The sequence below is a fragment of the Felis catus genome, chromosome E2 (genome assembly GCF_018350175.1).
Source record: "Felis catus isolate Fca126 chromosome E2, F.catus_Fca126_mat1.0, whole genome shotgun sequence".
Classification (NCBI taxonomy): Eukaryota; Metazoa; Chordata; class Mammalia; order Carnivora; family Felidae; genus Felis; species Felis catus.
Genome location: NC_058382.1, coordinates 15,902,151 through 15,916,098, shown reverse-complemented (window position 1 = coordinate 15,916,098; position 13,948 = coordinate 15,902,151).

Sequence of the window (13,948 nt, the reverse complement as noted above, 5' to 3'; positions counted from 1 at the left end):
CATTTTAAAATATTACCAGGGCGGGGTGCCTGGGTGGCTCAGTCGGGTAAGCATCCAACTTGGACTCAGGTCATAATCTCACAGTCCGTGAGTTTCAGCCCCGCATCAGGCTCTGTACTGACAGCTCGGAGCCTGGAGCCTGTTTCACATTCTGTGTCTCCCTCTCTCTGACCCTCCCCTGTTCATGCTCTTTCTCTGTCTCAAAAATAAATAAACCTTAAAAAAAATTACAGTATTACCAGGGAATCCCCATTCCTAATATTTAACATCTCTAGGCAGATCCAAGGGGAGTGACTCTAAGGTTGGAATTATCAGTCATTATTTCATGTTATTAGTGACGACTGGATTGCAGACAGCTCACTTTATGACCCATAGTTATCTTCGTTTTTCTGAATATACAGCTCTATTTTTCTACAAACTGAAATATATTTTAGCCCAATCTTTATATAAACATACCTCAATAAATTTAAATCTTGTCTTTTGACCATGATACTGTTGTTGACAATTTTTCATAATTACAAAAACAGTGAATAACTGTGCTCCTATATACTAGCATATGTGAGCAGCTGTCTGTAAATACTCAGGCCTAGGTAGTGTACATTTTCAGCTTTGGTAGGTATTGCTAACTTGTTTATTTTTGATGTCTGCATCTGGCAACTCAGTCAAAGACGAAATGTGTTGTATGTTTCTCCCTCTAGTATGTGGTTTAGTTTTTAGTTTTCTAATTACTACTGAGTTGAATATTTCCCACATATTTTTATTGACCAATCATGCTCCTTTTTGTGATTTTTCCTAGTTCTTTTACCCCTTTATCCTTTTTTTCTCCTAATTTAGAGATGCCTTAAAAAATACTCAGTATCCAAATCCTTTGCTTGCTTTATTTGATGTCTTCATTTTTTTCCAGACTTATGTTGATTTATGCTGCTTTTTACTAAGTTCAGTACCCCTCATACAAATATTTTAAATTTTGATTTTTCAGTCCTACCAAATATTCTTATTTCTATTCACAATTTTATTACACTATTTAGTTTCCTAAATAATCAGTTATCTGAAAGTCAAAATGAAAATTCCTTTTCTTAATATTTATATGAATTATGTACTTTTATTGAAATAGCTTTGGCTATATTGTGTAATGGTAGTGATGTCATCAGTGGTATTGTATATTGGTAGCTATGGTGTCAGTGTGATTGTCCTTTATAACCAACACTTCTGTGTCTATTTGTTGCAGATGGGGAATTCAGTAATCTATTGATTCACATCTGATAGTTAATACCATTGTCCTATATAAGTTTGAGAATTAAGTATAACATAAGACAGAATAATTAGTTTTTCAGGCTTCTGGTCTTTTTCTCCAATAGTGCAAATTATATCAATTATTTCATGGTTAATATATTGTTAGTAATTGGTTATGGGTATTTCCATGTTGTACGTTAAGTAGTTTCCTACATAAGAAATGCCCCATTTTTTCCAAATGCCATTTCATTATTGCTTTAGTTATGTACTATTCTTCCTTAATTTATTGATATATTAATGAATATTGATAGATTTCTTGTTTTTTAACCACTCCTGGGATAAGCTAATGGTGTATTATTCTTTATACTGTTCAATATCATCTGTTAATATTTGATTTCGAATGTTTGCATCTATATATGTGAGCTTGTATTCTAATTTCATTGTGTATTTTTCATGTTTGATATTGCACTTATCAGGTTTTTTTTTTTTTTTTATCTTTAAGGTTTAAAGTCTAAAAGATACAATAGAACTTCTCTTTGGAAACTTATGGAGCTTTTTATATCTTATTTTCAATGTTACATCTTTAATTACCTTAAGTATCTTTTTTACATGAGACCCTCATGTATAGGTCAAGTAGCATGTGTTTTTGGCAATCCTAATTGGGACACCAGAGCTCCTCTGGAAGGACATAAAATGTAGTTTGGCTCTTTTACAAGGATTGTATACTTTTCAGCAACCACAGTAGAACTGATAGATTATTTCATGTCTGAGATTTTATAAAGAGTTAATCAATGGAAATATTCACTAGTTAGCAATATTAGAAGTACTACTTTATAAGTAGTTACTAATTAGAAAGTTACTAATTTAGGGATATTTACTATTTAGAAATACTCATATTTGCCTTTGTTTAAAGCCAATTTCTACTCTTTTAATCTATTAGCATTTTATTAAACAATCAGCATTTCTCTAAATACTTGCTCTATTTATATTGCTAACAAACCAAATCTTAAAGGTTTAACAAATGAAATGTCTTTAATTATATAGTGATCAGTTGCAAATATAAGCTCTCTGAACATCTGCTAAAATCAGAAATTTAACTTTTTTTTAATGTTTATTTTGAGAGAGTGTGTGCAGATGCACGTGTATAAGTGGGGGAGGGGCAGAGAGAGAGGGAGAGAGAATCTCAAGCAGGCTCTGTGCTCAAAGCTATGAGCACAGAGCCAGACGCAGGGGCCCAGTCCCACAAACTGCAAGATCATGGTCCAAGCTGAAAATCAAGAATAGGACACTTAACTGACTAAGCCACCCAGGTGCCCCTTAAACATTTTTTCAAATCACCCCAAGTCTGTAAATGTTGAGATGACATTCACGAAAGATTGAAATATTCATAAAACTTATCAATGAATTTACAGTAATTTGTTTTCAAATATATTGCTGTAGATCCAGTTATTTTTTTTTCTCTACTATGCTCTTTTAGTTATATTCTAATACCTTCCCACTTTTTCTTCGTTGGTCTTTTTTCCCCTTGGGAAAAATTTTATAGTTTATAGTTTCAAGATTCTTACCTGACAGACAACGTGGCAGGATCTGAGTGACCAAATAGTTGTTTTCTGTTTACTGGGGCTGGTCAGAGTCCATGTGATCCTTGAACTCCTTTAGTAAAGTCTTTTTTTTTTTTTTTTTAATTTTTCAATTGTGGTAAAAGTACACATAATATAAAATTTACTGTCCTAACAATTTTTAAGTGTACAGTTTAGTGGTATTAAGTACATTCATATTGTTGTGTAGTCATCACCACTATCCATCTCTAGAATTCTTGCAAAACTGAAACTCTATACCCATTAAACAATAACTCCTTTCCCACCTGTCCCCAACGCCTGGCAGCCATCATTCTATTTTCTGTCTCTAGGATTTGAACAATTTTAGGTACCTCATATAAATAGAATCATACATTTTTTTTGTATTTTTGTGACTAGTTTATTTCTAGCTCCCTGCTTTCTTTCAGCTATTGTTTGCATGGAATATTTTTTCCCAGCCTTTTACTTTCAACCTGTTTGTGTCTCTAGTGAGTCTAAAGTGAGTCACTTTCAACAACATATAGTTCAATATATTTTTTTATCCATTCTGCCAAACTGTGTCTTTGATTGTAGAGTTTACTCTATTTACATTTAAAGTAACAACTGATAGGGGCACCTGGGTGACTCAGACTATTGATTTTGGCTTAGGATATGAGCTCACAGTTTGGCTTAGGTTTGAGCCCGCATCAAGCTCTGTGCTCACCGTGCAGAGCCTGGTTGGGATTCTGTGTCTCCCCCTTTCTCTGCCTCTCCCCCACTTGCTCTCTATCTCTCTCAAAATAAGTAAATTTTTTTTTAAATAAATAATAACTGATAAGGACTTGTGTCATTTTGCTATTTGTTACATTCTACTTGCCTTACACCTTTTTTGTTTCTCATTTTTTTTTTTTGCATTATTGTCATCTTTTGTGTTTAGTTGATTTTTTGCATTGAAAGGTTTTAATTCCTTGCCGCTTATTTTTGTTTATATTCTATAGCTATTTTCTCTGTAGTTACCATGGGGTAACATTTAACATCCTAACATTATAACATTCCAAATTGAATTTATACCAACTTAAAGTTTGGGTGTCTTTTAATAAAGGTTGACAGATTCAGTTATAGGATATTTAAATCATAATTTGTTCTTATTATCTAAAATTTTGTGTGATTTTTTCCTCCACTATTAATAATACATCAAACAGTTCAGTTTGCTTTTTAAAATGTGTTCTTTTTTTTTTTAAATTTTTTTTAGCGTTTTATTTATTTTTGAGACAGGGAGAGACAGAGCATGAACAGGGGAGAGTCAGACAGAGAGAGACACAGAATCTGAAACAGGCTCCAGGTTCTGAGCTGTCAGCACAGAGCCTGACGCAGGGCTCAAACTCACGGACCGAGAGATCATGACCTGAGCCGACGTCGGCTGCTTAACCGACTGAGCCACCCAGGCGCCCCAAATGTGTTCTGCTTTTTAAAATTAATAGTTCTTGTAAAAGTAATTGGTAGATATCTCAACTCTTGAGAGATGACTGATTTAGTCTATTGTTAGATATTCTCTTTAGGACATTTGGCACTTTTTTTTTTTTTTTTTTGGAATGTTATGGACTCCTACATCTATTTGGTTATTATTTGTGATCTACCTCATACTGATGACCTGTTGGACGCTCCCCCCCCCCCCCCCCGCTTCTGTGTGGTTCTGAGTGATCATCAGTACTGATCCATTTTTCCTTTACTTAGTACACTTCTTATTGCTTTCATGCCTGCTTGGAATTCCTGGGTTTATTTCCTTCCCTACTTAACACAGATTAGCAAAATTAGAAATGGATATCTGTACTTTCTTTTTTTTTAATTTTTTTTTTTAAACATTTATTTATTTTTGAGACAGAGACAGAGTATGAATGGGAGAGGGTCAGAGAGAGAGGGAGACACAGAATCTGAAACAGGCTCCAGGCTCTGAGCTGTCAGCACAGAGCCTGATGCGGGGCTTGAACTCACGGAGTGTGAGATCATGACCTAAGCCGAAGTTGGACACTTAACCGACTGAGCCACCCAGGCGCCCCATAAATGGATATCTATACCTTCTAAACAAACAACTGATGATGGGGCACCTGGCTGGCTCAGTCAGCACGGTGTGCGACTCGATCTCAGGGCCATGAGTTCATGCCCCATGTTGGGGTGGAATCTACTTAAAAAATTCATCAGGTCTTTTTGCTAAACCAAATCACATTAAACTTGCAGTCTCTATTTGCGCATATATATATAGTATATATATATACTATATATATATATATAGTATATATATATATACTATATATATATATACACACACAATATATATATATATAGTATACTATATATATATATACACTATATATATAGTATATATATATAGTATATATACACTATATATATAGTATACTATATATATATACACTATATATATACTATATATATATACACTATATATATATACTATACACTATATATATAGTATATATATATATAGTATATATATACACACACACACAATATATATATATAGTAAACCCTAAAGACCACCTAAAGAACTAATAAGTAAAGTTGCAGGATACGAAATCAATATACAAAAATCAGTTGTCTGTGTACATGAATAATAAGCTATTAGAAAGAAATTAGGAAAACCCCATTTGTAATTGCATGAAAAAAATGTGTTTTTTTAAGTTTATTTTGAGAGAGACCATGAGTGGGGAGTAGGTGCAGAGCCCAGTGTGGGACTTGAACTCATGAACTACAAGATCATGATCTGAGCCAAAACCAAGAGTTGGATGCTTAATAGGCTAAGTCACCCAGTGCCCCTACCTAGGAATAAATTTAACCAAGGAGATGAAAGACCTGTATACTGTAAAGTATAAGACAGTGATGAAAGAAATTGAAGATACAAATGGGGGTGCCTGGGTGTATCAGTTGGTTCAGCGTCCGACTTAGGCTCAGGTCATGATCTCACATTTCGTGGGTTTGAGACCCGCATCGGGTCTGTGCTGACAGCTCAGAGCCCGGAGCCTGCTTCCGATTCTGTGTCTCCCTCTCTCTCTGCCCCTCCCCCACTCACACTCTGTCTCTCTCTCTCCTTCAAAAATAAATAAACATTAAAAAAATTTGTAAAAAAGATACAAATGAATGGGAAGATATTTTGTGCTCATGTATTGGAAGAATTAATATTGTGTAAATGTCCATACTACCCAAGGTAATCAACAGATTCAATCCAATCTCTTTCAAAATTCCAATGGCACTCTTCAAAGAAATAGAATAAAGAATTCTAAAATGTGTATTGAATCAAAATACTGAATAGCTAAAGCTGTCTTGAGAAAACAAAACTGGAGGCAAGACACTTCCTGATTTCAAACCATCACAAAGCTATAGCCATCAAGACAGTATGGTATTGGTATTAAAACAGACACACAAATGGGTGGAATGGAATAGAGCTCAGAAATGTGCCATGCTATTATGGTCAATTTATGACAAAGGAACCATGAATATACAATGGAGAAAGGATGATTTCTTTAATAAGTGCTATTGGGGAAACTGGACCATGATCTTATACTCTATACAAAAATCAACTCAAAATGGATCAGAGACTTAACATAAGACTTGAAACCATAAAACTCCTAAAAGAAAACAGGGGATAAGCTTCTTGACATTAGGCTTGTGGTTGGATTTGATACAAAAGCAAAGTCAACAAAAGCAAAACAAGTGGGACTACATCAAACATAAGCATCTACACAGCAAAGGAAACCAACAAAATGAAAAGGCAACCTACAGAATGGGAGAAAACATTTGCAAATTATATATCTGATAAGGGATCAGTATCCAAAATATGCAAAGAACTACAACTCAGTAGGAAAAAACAATCCAACTTAAAAAATGGACAGAGGAACTGAACAGTTTTCCAGAAAAGATATATAAATGGCCAATAGGTGCATGGGAAGGTGCTCAACATCATTAATCATCAGGGAAATGCAAATTAAAACTATAATGAGATATTCTTTCACACATGTTATAATGGCTATCATCAAAAAGACAAGAAAGAACAAGTGTTGGGGAAATAACCCTAAGAGTGTGGAGAAAAGGGAACCCTGTGCATTGTTGTTAGAAATGTAAATTGGTAAAGTCTCTATGGAAAACAGTATAGAGGTTCCTCAAAAAATTAAAAACAACTACCATATGATCCAGCAATTCCACTTCTGGGTATTTATCCAAAGGAAACAATATCTTGAAAAGATGTCTGCACTCCAATGTTCACTGCAGTATTATTGTAGTAGTCAAGACATGGAAACAGCCTAGGTGTCCATCTACAGATGAATGGATAAAGATAATGTCACACACACACAGGGATATTATTCAGCCATAAAAAAAAGAAATACTGTCATTTGCAACAACATGGATAAACTTCGAGGGCACTATGCTAAATGAAATAAGAGACACTGTGTTTTCACTTAGATGCGGAATCTAAAACAAAAACAAAAACTGAATTCATGATACAGAACAAATTGGTGGATGCCATAGGCAAGGAGTGGGGAGTGGGTGAAATGGAAGAAGATAGCCCAATGGTACAAGCTTCCAGTTATAACTAAGTTGTGGGGATATAATGTACAGCATGGTAACTATAGTTGACAGTACTGTATTATATATTTGAATGCTGCTAAGCGACTAAATATTTAAAGTTCTCATCATTGGAAGAAATTTGTAATTATATGTGGTGGTGGATATTAATTATACTGATTTGGTAATCATTTCACTATATATATATATATATATATATATATATATATATATATATATATATATATATATATATATCACTGTATATACACCTAAAACTAATACAATGTTATATGCCAGTTATATCTCAACTTTTTAAAAGCCCACAATGAAAGGGGTGAGTCAAAAGGATACAGGAGCCAACTAAAAAAGTTCCCAAAAACTAGAACTGGAACAAATTAAGGAACAAAATACATAAATATAATCATACTGGATTATAACCCAACATAAAAAGTAAATATCCAGAAGTACGTGATATAAATAAATGGTTTAATAAGTAAATGGAGGAGAATAAACAAATCTCCCATGCACTAGAATTTCAAATAATGTATGTAGATAACTCCACCCTCAAGAACGTGCATTATAAAAACTCTCCATTCCCTGCATGTGGGCTGTGCATAATGACTTCATTCCAAATAACACAGTATGGAAACGGGAAAAAGAATTAACTTTACAATGGAAAAATCTGACATATATAGCCTCAGGTTATCAAGTTAACTTCATCAGTGAAATTTTATGTCTGTAGTATTCTACTTGATTTGATTTGATGAGAATGGTACTTTACTTCTGTGGTCTTCCTCCTCCCCCCAAACCCATTAACCCACAATTGAGAAAAATATCAGACAAATCAGCCTCTCATTGGAGGGACATTCTACAAAATTCCTAACTAGTATTCCTCAAAACTTCCAAGGTCATCAGAAGAAAGAAAGTTTGATAAATTGTCACAGCCAGAGGAACCTAAGGGAACATGACAACTAAATGTAACATGGTGTCCTAGATGGGATACAGGAACAGGAAAAAAAAAAAAAAAGACATTAGGTAAAAATTAAGGAAATCTGAAAAATGTTATCAGGTTAATACTTTATCAGTATCGGTTCATTAATTGTGACAAGTGTACCATAATAAGGTAAGATAACAATAGGGAAAACTGGGTGTGTGGTTTATGGGAACAATCTCTGCTATCTTCACAACTTTTCTGTTAAAGTTTACCAACAAAAATTCAACACCCTCATGATAAAAGCTTTCAGCACACTAAGAGCAGAAAAATTTCCTCAGCCTGATAAAAGGAATGTAGGAAAACATACAGCTAACATATTTAATGGTGAACTTTTGAACACCTTCCCCTAAGGTTGGGAATAATGTAAGAATGCCTGTTCTCACTTGTATTCAACATCATATTTGAAGTCCTAGCCAGTGTGACATTATAATAAAAAGAATAAATATGAGAAAAGATGAAATAAAACATTTTTAAAGCAATTATAAGTTGAAGAATTTAGTTCCTTAAAAAGCTAAGTAGCTAAGTAAACAAAAAAATGATGGTGATAAGACAAATCTCCAAATTGGGTCTCTCTGTCTTGACTGACAGCAAGTGTCCTCTGCTTACTGATATAAAACTTTTATTTGCAAATAACGTGCTTACATATGAAAATAACTCTAGAATATTTTTAGAATATTATTGAGTTTATCAACTTCCTAGGATATAAGGTTAATATACAAAATTCAAGTATATTGCTATATTCTACCAACAATTGGAAAATGAAATGAACAATGCCATTTACCATAACATCAAAATTATCAAATTATTAGGGATTAAATCTGCCTAAAAGATGTGTTATGATCTCTATTTTGAAAACTAATTGACTATTGTTAGGATAAATCAAGGGAGACCTAAACAAGTGGGGGAGATTCCATGTTCATTGGATGGTTCAATATTCTTAAAATGTCCATTCTTCCTAAATCTATAAAATTAATGCAACCCCTTTCAAAGATTCCAGCAGCCTTTCTTGAAGAAATTACTAGTTGATTTGAAATTTTATATGGAAATGCAAAGGATCTAGGAGAGAGAAAATAATATTTTAAAAAAAAGCAAAATTGGAAGACACTACCAGATCTTACCAGTCAACAATAATGAAGGTAGTATGCCATTGATTTAAGGACAAATGTTTCAATGGAACAGAGCCCTGAAATAATTACTGTCAATTAATTTTTGACAGAAGAACCAGTGCAAGTCAATGAGAAAGTTTTAACAAATGATATTTGGAACAATTAGCTATCTCTGTGGGAAAAAAGATTGAAACTTGGCATCTTACCCCATACACACAAATTAATTTGAGATAGATCATAGAGCTAAATGTTAAACCCAGAACCATAAGGTTTCTAGAAGAAAACATAGATGGATATCTTTATCATTTTGGTTGGAAAAAGCAAAATTTTCTTGAACAGGACACAAAATGCACTAACCATGAAAGAAATTATATGTTGAACTTCATCAAAATATATCTGCTCGGGGCGCCTGGGTGGCGCAGTCGGTTAAGCGTCCGACTTCAGCCAGGTCACGATCTCGCGGTCGGGGAGTTCGAGCCCCGCGTCGGGCTCTGGGCTGATGATGGCTCAGAGCCTGGAGCCTGTCTCCCATTCTGTGTCTCCCTCTCTCTCTCTGCCCCTCCCCTGTTCATGCTCTGTCTCTCTCTGTCCCAAAAATAAATAAACGTTGAAAAAAAAATTAAAAATATATATATATCTGCTCATCATAAAACATTGGTAATAGACAAGAACATCTTTAAATCAAAATAAAAAGACAACCCAATTTAAAGGGGTGGGGAACAAATGACTTAGACACTTCACAAATGATATAAAAATGGCTTGGGGCGCCTGGGTGGCGCAGTCTGTTAAGCGTCCGACTTCAGCCAGGTCACGATCTCGCGGTCGGGGAGTTCGAGCCCCGCGTCGGGCTCTGGGCTGATGATGGCTCAGAGCCTGGAGCCTGTTTCCGATTCTGTGTCTCCCTCTCTCTCTCTGCCCCTCCCCCGTTCATGCTCTGTCTCTCTCTGTCCCAAAAATAAATAAACGTTGAAAAAAAAATTAAAAAATATATATATATATCTGCTCATCATAAAACATTGGTAATAGACAAGAACATCTTTAAATCAAAATAAAAAGACAACCCAATTTAAAGGGGTGGGGAACAAATGACTTAGACACTTCACAAATGATATAAAAATGGTTTGGGGCGCCTGGGTGGTGCAGTCTGTTAAGCGTCCGACTTCAGCCAGGTCACGATCTCGCGGTCTGGGAGTTCGAGCCCCGCGTCAGGCTCTGGGCTGATGGCTCAGAGCCTGGAGCCTGTTTCCGATTCTGTGTCTCCCTCTCTCTCTCTGCCCCTCCCTCGTTCATGCTCTGTCTCTCTCTGTCCCAAAAATAAATAAACGTTGAAAAAAAAAATAAAAAAAAAATGGCCAATAAGCGCTAGAAAAAAGGGGTCAACACAACTTCACTTGTTCTTAGCCAAAAGGCCGAGAAGCGATGGGGTCAACACAACTTAATCAGCACTAAGTCACAATGAAATACCTATGCCCATGAAAATTATCTATGCCTACTAGAAATAAAAGAACATGACAAGGTGAAATGTTGGCAAGTATGTGGCACAACTGGAATGCTCATAAATAGCGTTGGGGAGTATAAAGTGATACCTCTTTGGGAAAATATTCTTATAAACCTAAATTCCATCCTGAAGTATTTGCCCAAGAGAAATGAAAACATCCATAGTAACACTTATCCAAGAGTGTTCATAGCAGCCTCATTCATGATACATCTACCTGGAGATAATTCAAACATCCATCAACATGAGAATAAATAAATCATGGTGTGTTCATACAACAAGGAAAAACTAATATGCACAATATAGATGCGTCTCAAAAAATATGTTAAGCAAAATAAGCCCCAAACAGGAGTTTACATACTTTATAATTCCATTTATATGGAGTGCAAGAACAGGAAAAACTAAAGGTAATAAAAGAGTGGTTACCTTGAAGGAGGGAGTTGGAAAAGTGACTGGAACAGGGCACAAAAGAACTGGAAAGGGCCATTTGGAAATATTTTACTTTGGTTTGTGTGGTTGTTACAAGGGTGTATACAGTTGTCAAAACTCATCGAACTGAAAGTTTAATGGCTGTACCTTTCACTGCATGTTAATTACACCTCAATAAAATAATTTGAATGTTTAAAATAAAATTTTAAATACACCTAAGGAGCCTTATACTTTATTTCAAAGTTTGTGAAACACAGATTTAGATTACTGCAGAAAGTCAGAAGACAATCACTAGAATGGACCCTAATGGTATTTTTAAAATTATACCAGCTGACCATTTCTAAAAAAAAAAAAAAAATAGAAGTTCCATATGGCCCAGCAATTCCACTTCTGGGTATATACCAAAAACAATTTTAAGATCTTGAAGAGAGGTTTGTACACCCATGTTCACTGCAGCATTACAATAGCCAAAATTTGGGTGGAAGCAACCCAAGTGCCCACCAACAGATAAATGGATGGACAAAATGTGGTCTATACATACAATGGAATATTGTACACCTGCTACAACATAGATGAACCCTGAAGACAGGCACTATGCTAAGTGAAATAAGTCACAAAAGGGCAAATACTTTAAGTTTCCACTCATATCAAGTACTTAGATTCATAGAGACAGAAAATAGAATGATAGTTGCCAGGAGCTGGAGCGGTGGGGTAGGGAGAATGGGGAGTTATTATATAATGGGAACGGTTTTTGGGTTTTTTTTTTTTTTTTTTTTTTTTTGCTTTTGAGAGAGCTAGAGAGCAAGCACATGCAAACAGGGGACAGGCAGAGAGAGGAAGAGAAAGAATCCCAAGCAGGATCCAAGCTCTCAGTGTAGAGCGCAACGTGGGGCTCAATCTCATGAACCATGAGATCATGACCTGAGCCGAAATCATGAGTTGGACACTTATTGGGGCACCTGGGTGGCTCAGTGGGTTGAGCGTCCAACTTTGGCTCAGGTCATGATTTTACGGTTCGTGAGCTCGAGCCCCACGTCGGGCTCTGGTGCTGACAGCTCAGAGCCTGGAGCCTGCTTCAGATTCTGTGTCCCCCTTTCTCTCCACCCCACCCTGCTTGTGCTCGGTCTCTGTCTTTCAAAAATGAATAAACATTAAAAAAAAAGAGTTGGACACTTATCTGACTGAGCCACCCAGGTGCCCCTGAGAACAGAGCTTTAATTTTGTAAGGTGAAAAACATTCTCTGGATGGACACTGGTGGTTGCACAACGTGAATGTATTTAATGCACTAAACTGTACACTGAAAATGGCTAAACTGGTAAATTTTGTTATGTATAATTTACCACATTTAAAAATTATTTTTAAAGTTGTTCTGATATAAATAAGTCAAGCTTAGTTTCTTTTATATGGCTCTATTATTTCTGGGATTGTAAAAAGCTTGGCAAAATTCCCTAGTGTTTAAGAAAAACAAATTTCTTCATTTCCCCGCTGTAGCAAACCTTTTAGTAAACTATTAACGGTTTTCCTTACAGTAAACACAATTTAATACTTTTCATCTTGTTTTCCCCCTCTTCTGGAAATACATAGGATATTTGAGGAGATATTTGATGGGGGGGGGGGCTGTCTTCTTACTCACACAACACTTTTGACATCAGATGTGTGGTTTTTTTCCCCACACAGACCAATTCTCCAATATGAACTTGGTGTCCTGCAGTTCAATTCTGACACTAACCAGAGTAAGCACAGACCCCCAAGGTCTCAGTCCCACAAGACTGCCCTCTGCTTCAGACCCCAATCACAAGTAGTTGGTACCCAGGTTACCCAGAACTGTCTGACTTGGATAGAATTCACGGGCTCCCACAATCCTCTCCTCAGGTTCAATAATTTGCTACAACAGCTCACAGAACCCAAGAAAACAGTTTACTTACTATTGCTGGTTTATTATGAAGGATATGTTAAAGCATACAGCCAGAGAGATACATCAGGGGTGCTCTGGTAGGGTCCTAAGTGAAGGAGCTTCTGCCCCATGGAGTTTGGGTGCACCACCCTCTGGCACATAGATGTGTTCACCAACCTGGAAGCTCCCTGAACCCCACACTTTGGGGGTTTTATGGAGGCTTCACCATGTAGCATGACTGATCATTAACTCAATCTCCAGCCCTTATTTAGAGAATGGGAGAGGTGGCTGAAAGCCCCAAGCTTCTATACATGGCTTGGTCTTTCTAGTGACTAGCCCCTTTCTAGGAGCCCACCAAGAATCATCTCATTAGAACAAAAAGAGTTTCCTATCTCCCAGGAGATTCCAAGGGACTTAGGAATTCTGTGTCAGAAACAAGGGTCAAAGACCAAATATTAGCAGGAGCCAGAAGCAAAAAACATCTATATATAATTTACTGTTTCACAGGAGGGAATTCCCCCATGTGTAAGTATATGTTTTAAATCTTTGGAATTATTCAACTTATTCTGACCTTGCAGACTGCTTTTTGGGGTCTAGTTCCTTCCCTGGAAGCTTGCAGTCTTCTCAAAGTTTTGTTTCTTCCCTTTTCTCCTACCCTTCCC